This window comes from Rhinopithecus roxellana, chromosome 8 (assembly GCF_007565055.1).
Source record: "Rhinopithecus roxellana isolate Shanxi Qingling chromosome 8, ASM756505v1, whole genome shotgun sequence".
Lineage (NCBI taxonomy): Eukaryota > Metazoa > Chordata > Mammalia > Primates > Cercopithecidae > Rhinopithecus > Rhinopithecus roxellana.
Window position 1 is genome coordinate 92,116,064 of NC_044556.1, and position 12,262 is coordinate 92,128,325.

Genomic DNA, 12,262 nt, shown 5'->3' on the forward strand with positions numbered 1-12,262 from the left:
CAGCAGACCTGCAGCAGTGGGGTCTGACTGTTAGAAGGAAAACCAACAAACAGAAGGGAGTAGCATAAACATTAACAAAATGGTGTCCACACAGAAACCCCATCTGAAGGTCACCAACATGAAAGGCCAAAGGTAGATAAATCCACAAAGATGAGGAATAAACAGTGCAAAAGGCTGAAAATTCCAAAAACCAGAATGCCTCTTCTCCTCCAAAGGATCACAACTCCTCACTAGCAAGGGAACAAAACTGGACAGAGAATGAGTTTGATGAACTGACAGAAGTAGGCCTCAGAAGGTGGGTAATAACAAACTTCTCTGAGCTAAAGGAGCATGTTCCAACCCAAAGCAAAGAAGGTAAGAACCTTGAAAAAGTGTTAGAGGAATTGTTAATGAGAATAAGCAGTTTAGAGAAGAAAATAAATGACCTGATGGAGCTGAAAAACACAGCATGAGAACTTTGTGAAGCATATACAAGTATCAATAGCTGAATTGATCAAGTGGAAAAAAAATGATATCAGAAATTGAAGATCATCTTAGTGAAATAAAGCGTGAAGACAATAGTAGAGAAAAAAGAATGAAAGGAATGAACTAAGACTCCAAGAAATATGGGACTATGTGAAAAGACCAAATCTACGTTAGACTGGTGTACCTGAAAGTGGCGGAGAGAATGAAACCAAGTTGGAAAACATTCCTCAGGATATTACCCAGGAGAACTTCTCCAACCCAGCAAGTCAGGCCAACATTCAAATTCAGGAAATAGAACAGCACAAAAATACTCCTTCAGAAGAGCAACCCCAAGACATATACTCGTCAGATCCACCAAGGTTGAAATGAAGGAAAAGATGTTAAGGGCAGTCAGAGAGAAAGGTTGGGTTACACACAAAGGGAAGCCCACCAGACTAACACCTGATCTCTCAGCAGAAACTCTACAAGCCAGAAGAGAGTGGGGATCAATATTCAACATTCTTAAAGAAAAGAATTTTCAACCCAGAATTTCATATCCTTCTGAGCCAAACTTCATAAGTGAAGGAGAAATAAAATCCTTTACAGATCAGCAAATGCTAGGAGATTTTGTCACCACTAGGCCTACCTTACAAGAGCTCCTGAAAGAAGCACAAATATGAAAAGGAAAAACCAGTACCAGCAAGTGCAAAAACATACTAAACTGTAAAGACCATCCACACTGTAAAGAAACTGCCTCAACTAATGGGCAAAATAACCAGCTAGCATCATAGTGACAGGATAAAATTCACACATAACAATGTTAACCTTAAATGTAAATAGGATAAATGCCTCAATTAAGAGGCACAGACTGTCAAATTGGATAAAGAGTCAAGACCCTCAGAGCCTCTGGGTCCTCGGTCAGTACGGTCTCTGCACCTCGTGCCCCAGCAGGTAAACTAACATGGATTTTTCCAAGCTACCCAAAATACTCGATGAAGATAAAGAAAGCACATTTGGTTATGTGCATGGGGTCTCAGGACCTGTGGTTACAGCCTGTGACATGGTGGGTGCAGCTGGTGAGAGTGGGCCACAGCGAGTTGGTTGGAGAGATTATTCGATTGGAGGGTGACATGGCTACTATTCAGGTGTATGAAGAAACTTCTGGTGTTTCTGTTGGAGATCCTGTACTTCGCACTGGTAAACCCCTCTCTGTAGAGCTCAGTCCTGGCATTATGAGAGCCATTTCTGATGGTATTCAAAGACCTTTGTTGGATATCAGCAGTCAGACCCAAAGCATCTACATCCCCAGAGGAGTAAATGTGTCTGCTCTTAGCAGAGATATCAAATGGGACTTTACACCTTGCAAAAACCTACGGGTTGGTAGTCATATCACTGGTGGAGACATTTATGGAATTGTCAATGAGAACTTGCTTATCAAGCACAAAATCATGTTACCCCCACGAAACAGAGGAACTGTAACTTATATTGCTCCACCTGGAAATTTTGATACCTCTGATGTTGTCTTGGAGCTTGAATTTGAAGGTGTAAAGGAGAAGTTCACCATGGTGCAAGTATGGCCTGTACGTCAAGTTCTATCTGTCACTGAGAAGCTGCCAGCCAATCATCCTCTGCTGACTGGCCAGAGAGTCCTTGATGCCCTTTTTCCGTGTGTCCAGGGAGGAACTACCGCTATCCTGGGAGTCTTTGGCTGTGGAAAGACAGTGATATCACAGTCTCTATCCAAGTATTCTAACAGTGGTATAATAATCTATGTAGGATGTGGTGAAAGAGGAAACGAGATGTCTGAAGTCCTCCAGGACTTCCCAGAGCTCACAATGGAGGTTGATGGTAAGTAAGGTAGAGTCAATTATGAAGAGGACAGCTTTGGTAGCCAATACCTCCAATACACCTGTTGCTGCTACAGAAACCTCTATTAATACTGGAATCACACTGTCAGAATACTTCCGTGACATGGGCTATCATGTCAGTATGATGGCTGACACTACCTCTAGATGGGCTGAGGCCCTTAGAGAAATCTCTGGTTGTTTAGCTGAAATGCCTGCAGATAGTGGATATCTAGCCTATCTTGGTGCCCATCTGGCCTCTTTTTATGAATGAGCAGGCAGGGTGAAATGTCTTGGAAATCCTGAAAGAGAAGGGAGTGTCAGCATTGTAGGAGCAGTTTCTCCACCTGGTGATGATTTTTCTGATCCAGTTACATCTGCCACTCTTGGTATCGTTCAGGTGTACTGGGGCTTAGATAAGAAACTAGCTCAGCGTAAGCATTTCCCCTCTGTCAATTGGCTCATCAGCTACAGCAAGTATATGCGTGCCTTGGATGAATACTATGACAAACACTTCACAGAGTTCCTTCCTCTGAGGACCAAAGCTAAGGAAATTCTGCAGGAAGAAGACCTGGTAGAAATTGTATACCTTGTCAGAAAGGCTTCTTTGGCAGAAACAGATAAAATCACTCTGGAGGTTACAAAACTTATCAAAGATGATTTCCTACAACAAAATGGATATACTCCTTATGACAGGTTCTGTCCATTCTACGAGACAGTAGGGATGCTGTCCAACATGATTGTATTTTGTGATATGGCTCGTAGAGCTGTGGGAACCACTGCCCAGAGTGACAATAAAATCACATGGTCTATTATTCATGAGCACATGTGAGACATCCTCTATAAACGTTCCTCCATGAAATTCAAGGATCCACTGAAAGATGGTGAGGCAAAGATCAAGAGCGACTATGCACAACTTCTTGAAGATTTGCAGAATGCATTTCGTAGCCTTGAAGATTAGAAGCCTTGAAGATTAGAACTGTGATTTCCTTTTCCTCAACAAGCTCCTGTGTATATTTTCCTGAATTTCTCATCTCAAACCCTTTGCTTCTTCATTGTGCAGCTTTGAGACTAGTGCCTATGTGTGCTATTTGTTTCCCTGTTTTTTTGGTAGGTCTTATATAAAACTAACATTCCTTTGTTTTAGTGTTGTGAAGGGCCTCCCTCTTCTTCCTTTATCTGAAGTGGTGAATATAGTAAATATATATTATGGTTACACTACTGTAAACTTGAATGTAGGGTGATGACCCTCTTTGTCCTAGGTGTGCCCTTTCCTTATCTCTATTAAGTTGTAAATAGGAGTACTGCATGTACCCTCTTTGCAGTGAATTTGAAATGGAAGGCCAGGTTTCTGTAACTTTTGAACAGGTACTTTGTGAAATGACTCAATATCTATTGTGGTAAGCTCATTGGCATCTTAGCATTTTGCAGAGGAATTGCTTTGCAGGAAATATTTAATTTTCAAAAACATAATGATTAATGCTCCAATTATGCATTGCTTCCCCCAGTATAAATCAGGAATATTTGTGAGAAACTATTGGGGACTTTATTTTTATTATTTATTTATTTTATTTTATTTTTTTTTGAGACGGAGTTTCACTTTTGTTGCCCAGGCTGGGGTGCAATGGCGCAATCTTGGCTCACTGCAACCTCAGCCTCCCAGGTTCAAATGATTCTCCTGCCTCAGCCTCCTGAGTAACTGGGATTATACAGGCATGCTTCACCATGCCCAGCTAATTTCGTATTTTTAGTAGAAAGGGGTTTCACCATATTGTTCAGGCTGGTCTCGAACTCCCGACCTCAGGTGATCTGCCAGCCTCGGCCTCCCAAAGTGCTGGGATTACAGGCATGAGCCACGATGCTGGGCCAGGGACTATACTCTTTTTAAAATAGACATTTGTGGGGCTCGCACAATAAATGAAACAGTACCCTCTGAAAAAGAGAAGAAAAGAATCAGGCGGTCAAACTTAGAGCAACATTGTCTTATTAAAGCATAGTTCATTTCACTAGAAAAAATTTAGTATCAAGGACTATTATATACTTCATTACTAGAAGTTCTTTTTAAAATTACATTTAAAACAATCACTGAAAACTTGATCCACATCACACCTTCTTTATTTTCCTTAAATATCTTGGAAGCCTAAGCTTCTGAGAATCATGTGGCGCTACTTCTGTCGCCTTCCCTCTCTCTGTCTCTCTCTCCTTCTCTGTCCCTTTCTCTTTCTCTGCCATTCTGTCTCTTTCCCTCTCCCCCTCCCCTGTCTCTCTCGCTCGTTGTCTCTCTCCCTCCCTCAGTTTCAATCTCAATCTCTCCATCCATCTCTTCCTTGCTCTCCTTCAAGCCGTTTGTGTGTGCGGTGTGTGTGTATGTGTGTGTGTGTGTGTCTGTGTGTGTGCGCGCACTCGTATGGGTTCGCGGGCTCGAGCTCCCTGGTGTGTCTGTGTGTGGGGCTGTGGATTTGCTCCTGGTGGTGGTGGGGTGTGACTGGGTATCTCTCAGCAACACTCGCGGGGGATCAGGCTGCCGGCTCTAGTGCCAGCCTAGGGCAAAGCAGGGCCATCGCCCAACGCTCCAGCCCCCGCACTCTCTTGCCCACCGGCCGGGTCTTGGTCGGGACAAGCGACCGTGGTGGGGGCGTTGTTAGAAAAATGCCACGGCGCGGCTGGGCCAGTTATTCGCCCTTGGCCAGCCCTGACGGCTCTGGGTGGGTGGGGCAAGAGGGGGCCTCGCAGGAGATCCTGAGCCACCAGGGATCCAAAAGAATACTTGAGCGACAGGGCGGATGACCGGACGGGGTCCCAGGATCGTGGTCCCTGGGCCCTGACGCCTCGGAGCACTGCCTGTTCCGAGCGGGCCCGACGTGGTGGAAGCTCGGGAGCTCGGGAGCTGGGGGAAGGCCGCGGGCGAGCGGCTCAGGGGTCCCGATCCCAGCCCCCCGTTCCCAGGGTGGCGGGGAGGGCTGGAAGCTGGCGGGCATGGCTGGGCAGGGCTCTTGGGGCAGCCAGGGCCTCTGAGCCATATCACCTTGAACACGCCCGATCTCCTCTGATCTCCGAAGCTAAGAAGGCTTGGGCCTGGTTAGTACTTGGATGGGAGACCACCGGGCCATTCCACCCTAAACGCCTCGGATCCCTTCTGATCTCCGAAGCTAAGTAGAGTCAGGCGTGGTTAGTACTTGGATGGGAGACTGCCTGGGAATATCGGGTGCTGTAGGCTTTTTTGCTTTCTTTCTTGTCTTTATTTCTTTTCTACCTTCCTTTTTTCCCTTCTTTCTCTCTCAATTTTTTCTTTCTTTCTCCCTTTCTTTCTTTCTTTCTTTCTTGCTTGCTTGCTTGCTTGCTTGCCTGTCTCTCTGTCTCTCTCTCTTTCTCTGTCCCTCTCTCTTTCTCTGCCTCTCTGTCTGTCTCTTTCCCTCTCCCCTTCCCCTGTCTCTCTCGATGGATGTCTCTCTCCCTCCTTCGGTTTCAATCTCTCCATCCATCTCTTCCTTGCTCTCCTTCAAGCCGTTTGTGTGTGCGTGCATGTGTGTGTGTGTGTGTGTGTCTGTGTGTGCGCGCGCGTGTGGGTTGTCGCGCGCGAGAGCCCGGGTGTGTCTGTGTGTGGGGCTGTGGATTTGCTCCCGGTGGTGGTGGCGGCGTGTGTCTGGGTTTCTCTCAGCCCCTCTCGCTGGAGATCAGTCTGCCGGCTCTAGTGCCAGCCCGGGGCAAAGCAGGCCATCCCCCAACCCCCAACCCCCAACCCCCCACGTCCTCTTGCCCACCGGGCGGGTCTTGGTCGGAATAAACTACCATGGTGTTGGTGTTGTGAGAAAAAGTCCACGCGCTGCTTAGCCGCCTGTTCGCCCTTGGCCAGCCCTGATGGCTCTGGCTGGGTGGGGCAAGAGGGGGCCTCGCAGGAGCTCCTGAGCTGCCAGGGATCCAAAAGAATAACTCCACGACAGGGCGGAGGACCATACTGGGTCCCAGGATCGTGAGCCCTGGGCCCTGAGGCCTCGAAGCACTCCCTGTTCCCAGCGGGCCCGACGTGGTGGAATCTCGGGAGCTCGGGAGCCGGGGGAAGGCCGCGGGCGAGCGGCTCCGGGGTCCGGATAGGAGCCCGGCGTCCCGGCCTGGCGGTGTCAGCTGGAAGCCAGCGGGCATAGCTGGGCCGGGCTCTTGGGGCGGCCAGGCGCCTCTGCCAGCGTGTGCGGGAATACCACCCTGTAATCCGCCTGATCTCGTCTGATCTCGAAAGCTAAGCAGCGTGGGGCCTGGTTAGTACTTGGCTGGGAGACCGCCTGGGAATACCGGGTGCTGTAGGCTTTTTTGTTTTCTTTCTTGTCTTTCTTTCTTTTCTACCTGCCTTTCTTTCCTTCTCTCTCTCTCTTCTTTCTTTTCTTTTCTTTTCTTTTCTTTTCTTTCTTTTCTTTTCTTTCTTTCTTTCTTTCTTTCTCTTTCTTTCCTTCCTTTTTTCTTTCTTTCTTTTTCTTTCATTCTTTCTCTCTCTTTCTTTCTTCCTGTCCTTTCTTTTCTTTCTTTCCCTCTTTCCTTCTTTCTTTTCTTTATTTCTCTCTCTTTCTTTCTTCCTTTCTGTCCTTTCTTTTCTTTCTTTCCCTCTTTCCTTCTTTCTTTTCTTTCTTTCTCTCTCGCTTTCTTTCCTTCTTTCTTTGTTTTCTTTCTTTCTCTCTTTCTTCTTTCTTTCTTTCCTTCTTTCTCAGTTTTTCTTCTTTCTTTCCTTCTCACTTTCTTTTCCCTCCCTCCCTCCCTCCCTCCCTCCCTTCTCTTCTTTTCCTTAGAGAGAGAGTCTCACTCTGTCACCCAGGCTGGAGTGCAGTGGCCCGATCTCGGCTCACCGCAAACTCTGCCTCCCAGGTTCAAGCCATTCTCCTGCCTCAGCCTACCGAGCAGCTGGGACTATAGGACCCCCACCACCACGCCCGACTCATGTTTTGTAGTTTTAGTAGAGACAGGGTTGCACCGTGTTAGCCAGGCTGGTCTGGATCTCCTGATCTCGTGATCCACCTGCCTCGCCCTTTGAAAGTGCTGGGATTACAGTCGTGATCCACCACGGCTGGCCTGCTGTAGGCTTTTATGGCTTCCCCCCCTCTCCCTTCCCCCTACTTTTGAAATGCTTCCCAGCCTCCTCTGACTCAGCTCCCCGTTTATCGCCCCCCTACAGCCCCGCCACAGCCGGGGACCTCCTCCTGGGGGTCCGCCACCAAAGCACCACCTGGCAGGAGCATCCCACCGCTTCCGCCTCACCGCCGCCAGCCAGGAGCCTGGCTCCAGGCCGGGAGGGCAGCAGGCCGGACCCAAAAGGCGCAGGCGCGGGTTCCCTGCCATTCGCGGTGCCTTCCCGCTCCCGGAACGCACAGGCAATTCAATCCACTCATCAGGCCCCTCCGCAACCTTCCAAACTCAGGGTAGGGGCGGGCAGGGACAGCGGGTGCCACACACGCCAGCCAAGACCTCCAATCCAGAACTCAGGGGCTGCTTTATCCAGGGGAAGGACATTGCTTCACCCACCACCAGGAAAACAGTCCCTGTGCACCCGGATTTAGATTGCCACCAACTTCGTGTAAACTCCAGTCCCGAGGAGACGCCAGAGACCCAGGCCTCGGGCCCCGTGGGCACTCTCGGTGTCACGGCTCCCGCCAAATGGGCGGGTGCACTCTGCAAATCAAGGGGCCCACCGCACAGCACCAAGAGTACAGGGAGGTGCCAACAAAGGAAGGAGCCTACTAAACCCACCTCCAAAGCAGGCAATCAATCCAAGACAAAACCCGTCTCAGTGCTCCGTTGCTCCTGTGGCGTGGACGGCCTGACCACCCTGTTCTGGACCAGCCCAAGCCCCCTCCACCCTATCCCGGCCTGATCAAAAGGGCCCTGCCTACCAGAGCAGGATGCTCCCTCTCCAAGGCTCTATGGCTCTCGCTCTCTAGCTCCCTCCTCCTCTGTCTTCTGAGTTTGCCCCTGCACTTCGTGATACTTCTGTCGCCTTCCCTCTGTCTCTCTCTCTCTCTCTTTCCCTGTCCCTCTCTCTTTCTCTGCCTCTCTGTCTGTCTCTTTGACTGTCCCCCTCCCCTGTCTCTCTCGATGGCTTCTCTCTCCCTCCCTCAGTTTCAATCTCTCCATCCATCTCTTCCTTGTTCTCCTTCAAGCCATTTGTGTGTGCATGCATGTGTGTGTGTGTGCATGCGTGTGTACGCGTGCGTGTGTAGGTTCCTGCCCGCGAGCGCCCGGGTGTGTCTGTGTGTGGGCCTGTGGATTTGCTCCTGATGGTGGTGGGGTGTGTCTGAGTTTCTCTCAGTCCCTCTCCCCAGAGATCAGTCTGCTGGCTCCAGTGCCAGCCCAGGGCAAACCAGGGCCATCCCCCATTCCCCAAACCCCCACGCCCTCTTGCCCACAGGCTGGGACTTGGTCGGGACAAGTGACCGTGGTAGGGGCGTTCTGAGAAAAAGGCCACGCTCGGCTGGGCTGGCTGTTCTCCCTTGACCAGCCCTGACGGCTCTGGGTGGGTGGGGCAAGAGGGGGCTCAGCAGAAGCTCCTGAGCCGCCATGGATCTAAAAGAATACCTCCTAGACAGGGCAGAGGACCAGACGGGGTCCCAGGATCGTGGGCCCTGGGCCCTGATGCCTCGGAGCACTCGTTGTTTGGAGCAGTTCCGACGTGGTGGAAGCTCAGGAGCTTGGGAGCCCGGGGAAGGCCGCGGGGGTGAGGCTCGAGGGTCCAGATCCGAAGCCAGCGACCCCATTCTGGGGGTGCCGGTTGGAAGCCAGTGGGCATGGCTGGGCAGGACTCTTGGGGCAGCCAGTTGCCTCTGCTACCGTCTGCGGCCATACCACCTGGCACACGCGCGATCTCGCCTAATCTCAGAAGCTATGCAGGGTCGGGCCTGGTTAGTACCTGGATGGTAGACCGCTTGGGAATACTGGGTGCTGTAGGGTTTTTGCTTTCTTTCTGGTCTTTCTTTATTTTCTACCTTCCTTTCTTCCCTTTTCTTTCTTTCCTTTTTCTTTCTCTCTTTTCCTTCTTTCTCTCTCTCTCTCTTTCTCTCTCCTTCCTTCCTTCCTTCCTTCCTTCCTTCCTTCCTTCCTTCCTTCCTTCCTTCCTTCCTTCCTTCCTTCCTTCCTTCCTTCCTTCCTTCCTTCCTTCCTCCTTCCTTTTCTGTCTTTCTGTCTGTCTTCCAGATGGAGTCTTGCTCTGTCACCCAGCCTAGAGTGCATTGGCTCGATCTCAGCTCACTGCAAGAACTCCGCCTCCTGGGTTCACGCCATTCTCCTGCCTCCGCCTCCTGAGCAGCTGGAACTACAAGTGCCCGCCACCACGTCCAGCTCATGTTTTGTAGTTTTAGTAGAGATGGGGTTTCACCGTGTTAGCCAGGCTGGTCTGGATCTCCTGACCTTGTGATCCACCCGCCTCGGCCTCCCAAAGTGCTGGGATTACACGCTTGATCCACTGCGCCTGGCCTGCTGTCGGCTTTTGTGGCTTCCCCCCTGCCACCCTTTCCCCTACTGTCACCATGCTTCCCAACCTCCCCTGACTCTGCTCCCCCTTTATCGCCCGCCTACACCACCACAGCAGCGGGAGACCTCCTCCTGGGGGTCCGCCAACAAAACGCCACAGGGCAGCAGCCTCCCACTGCTTCCGCCTCACCGCCGCCCCGCCAGGAACCCGGCTCCAGCCCGGTAGGGCAGGGGGCAGACCTTAAAAGAGTAGGCGCAGGTTCCATGACATTCGTGTGGGTTGGGTGGGGGGGGGGGGGGGGGGGGGGGGGGGGGGGCCCCTTCTCTCCCGAACCCCCAGGCAATTCAATCCACTCATTGGGCACCCCCGAAACCTTCCAAACTGGAGGAAGGGGTGGGCAGGGGCATCGGGTGCCACACACGCCAGCCAAGACCTCCTCTCCAGAACGCAGGGGCTGCTTTATCTGGGGGAAGGACTTGCTTTGCAAGCTACCAGGGAAACAGTCCCTTTGCACCTGGATTATTGCCACCAACCTGTGTAAAACTCAGTCCCCAGCACACCAGACACAGGCCTCACCCGTGGGCACTCTCGTGTACCACGGCTCCGGCCAAATGGGCGGGCGCCTCAGCAATCAAGGGGCCCACGCACACGCACCAAGAGCACAGGGAGGTGCCAACAAAAGGAGACTATGAACCCCCTCCAACAGATAATTAACCAAGACAAACCCGTCTCAGGCACTCGTTGCTCCTGCTGACGGCATCCGCCACCCTATTGGACCAGCCCAAGCACCCCCTCACCCTGTCCCGGCCTGACTCAAAGGGCCCTGCCTACCGAGCAGGATGCCTCCCCTCTCCAAGGCTCTATCTACTCGGCTCTCCAGCTCCCTCCCCTCCCTCTTCTGTGTTTGCCCCTTGCACTCGTGACTACTTCTGTCGCCTCCCTTCTCTCTCTCTCTCTCTCCTGTTCCCTCTCTCTTTCTCTGATCTGTCTGTCTCTTTCCTCTCCCTCCCTGTCTCTCTACGATGCTCTCTCTCCCTCCCTCAGTTCAATCTCTCCAGCCATCTCTTCCTTACTCTCCTTCAAGCCAGTTTGTGTGTGCATGCAGGTGTGTTAGTGTGTATGAATGTCTGTGTGAGTCCGCGTCGCGTGTGTGGTTCCGCCGCGAGCGCCCGGTTGGTTCTGTGTGTGGGGCTGTGGATTTCTCCTGAGTGGTGGTGGGGTGTGACTGAGTTCTCTCAGCACTACTCCGCAGGGAGATCAGGCTGCTGGCTCTAGTGCCAGCCCGGGGCCAACAGGCCATCCCCCAACCCCAACCCCGCCACACCCTCTGCCACCCTGGCATCTTTGTCGGGACAAGTGACCAGTGGTGGGGCTTTCATGAGAAAAGGCCAGTGCCGAGCTGGGCGCTGTTCCCCTTGCCAGCCCTGACAGCTCTGTGGGTGGGGCAGAGGGGGCTCAGCAGAGCTCCTGAGCGCCATGAGATCCAAAAGAATACCTCCGAGAACAGGGCGGAGGACCGGACGTGGTCCCAGGATCGTGGGCCCTGGGCCCTGACGCCTCGGAGCTACTCGCTGTTCTAGCGTTCCTGACTGGTGGAAGCTCTGGCTGGAGCCGGGAAGGCCACGGGGTGAGGCTCAGGGGTCCAGATCCGAAGCCCGACCTCCTGGCTGGTGGTGCCAGCTGGAAGCCGTGGGCATGGCTGGGCCGGACTCTTGGGGCAGCCAGGAGCCTCTGCCAGTGCTTATGCCAACCAATGCACACGCCTGATCTCGTTAATCTCATGAATTAAGCCGGTGGCCTGGTTAGTACTTGGATGGGAGACTGCCTGGGAATACCGGGCTAGTCTTCTGTTTTTTACGTCTTTTCTCTCTTCTGTTTTTTGGTTTCTTTTCTTTCTCTCTTTCCTTTCTTCCCTTCTTTCCTTCCTTCGTTTCTTTCTTTCCTTCTTTCTTCTTTCTTTCTCTCTCTTTCTTTCTCTCATTCTCTTTATTTTTCACTCTCTCTTTCTTCTTTCTTTCCTTCTTCCTCTTCATTTTTCCTTCTCTTTCCTTCCTTTCTTCTCCTTTTCTTTCTTCTCTCTCTCTCTTTCTTCTTCTTTCTCTCTCTTCTCTTCTCTATTTCCAGATGGAGTCTTGCTCTGTCACCTAGACTGTAGTGCAGTGACGTGATCTCCGCTCACTGTAAGCTCCGCCTCCCGGGTTCATGCATTCTCCTGTCTCAGCCTCGCAGCACTGGAATACTACAGGCCCCCCACCACGCCCAGCTCATCGTTTTTGTAGTTTTAGTAGAGATCGGGGTTCACCGTGTTAGCCAGCTGGCTGATCTCCTGACTCGTGATCCACCCCCTCGGCCTCCAAAGTGCTGGGATTACAGTTGATCCTGTGCCTCGGCCTGCTGTCAGGCTTTTGTGGCTCCCCCTGCCCCCTTTCCTTATTTCACCATTCTTCCCACCTCCCCTGATCCTGCTCCCCTTTATCGCCCCCTACCACACCCCGCAGGCTGGGGACCTCCTCCTGGGGTCCTCCCG

General features: G+C 51.8%; 2 pseudogenes; both read left to right on the forward strand.

Annotated features, from left to right (window-relative positions):
- Positions 1 to 1,371: 1,371 nt before the first annotated feature.
- On the forward strand, positions 1,372 to 3,289 carry LOC104677908 (annotated as a pseudogene).
- A 3,181-nt stretch (positions 3,290 to 6,470) lies between these two features.
- On the forward strand, positions 6,471 to 6,590 carry LOC115899384 (annotated as a pseudogene).
- The last annotated feature ends 5,672 nt before the right edge of the window (positions 6,591 to 12,262 follow it).